A 1120-nucleotide genomic window follows, 5' to 3' on the forward strand; every position below is an offset into this window, starting at 1 on the left:
TACACACTAATTATTGGTCCTAAATTTCACCCCTCTTTCATTTGAAAAATAGCATGTCTTGAAGATGGTTTTGATCGAGTTTCATTCCTTGGATTACATTGATTATATATATTGTGCCTATGCATAAAAATAAATAAAAGAAATGGAAATCATAAGGGATGTCAAATATTTCCGTTCAGAGGCTTTATTTGGAAACTTCAGAAATGGGATTAGATTAATTATACCTTAACAATTCCAGGTAAAAAAGTCAAGATGCCAATGTTTTTTAAGTCCCACTTTTTCATCCTTATTCTACCATGTTTATGGAACTTCTGCAGGTTAGGTTCTACCCTCTCTATCCTGAAGTTCTTGCAAGTGGAAGTTTAGACTATGAAGTTCGCTTGTGGGATTGACAAACTGAAGAGTGTATAGGATCACATGATTTTTGTAATATCTTCTAATTTCAGAGTTTCAACAATAATTATCTACCTATTTTGTAAGTTCAAATTCATTAATGAGGCTGTGCTCAATTTTTTTTCTCATTGATCGTCTTATAGCTTTTGTCGCCTTTCATGCCCAAGGGAAATTTAGCTATAACTGTAGGCGACAAGGTTACAAATTTAAAAAATTACATTGCCGTCAGTTTAATTTTGGACGCGCTTCATTGTTGTTGACTTTGTGATATGTGACATGTATACACGTGGTATTACAACAAGAGAGGAGAGGCTTCCTCACAAACAATTATCCTTAAGACACCATTCACTCTGAGCTCTAGATATTCTGTTTCAAAGGTGCCTAAAAAATATAGACGCAGTAATTTATTATCGACAAATGATTGTATTCAATTTTTCATTATTGCATCTATTCAATTTGTTGATGCATTTTGCATTAAGATTCTTCATTTTATAATCATTCTTTATTGCTTTGTCATTTTATAGATTGTAATTTTAAGTACAATGAAAGTATTAATCACAAAAACTAAAGGTGAAGTCTATAGTATTATACTTCTACCTATTTATGATTTAGTTCATTTAAACTTTATCAAATATAGAAGTTACAAATTTATTTAGTTTATTTTGTTCTTAGGGATGCAAAATATCACATACCTTGACTGCTTCAACATACATGGCATAAGAAAGCA

Source organism: Olea europaea, unplaced genomic scaffold, assembly GCF_002742605.1.
Source record: "Olea europaea var. sylvestris unplaced genomic scaffold, O_europaea_v1 scaffold1154, whole genome shotgun sequence".
Lineage (NCBI taxonomy): Eukaryota > Viridiplantae > Streptophyta > Magnoliopsida > Lamiales > Oleaceae > Olea > Olea europaea.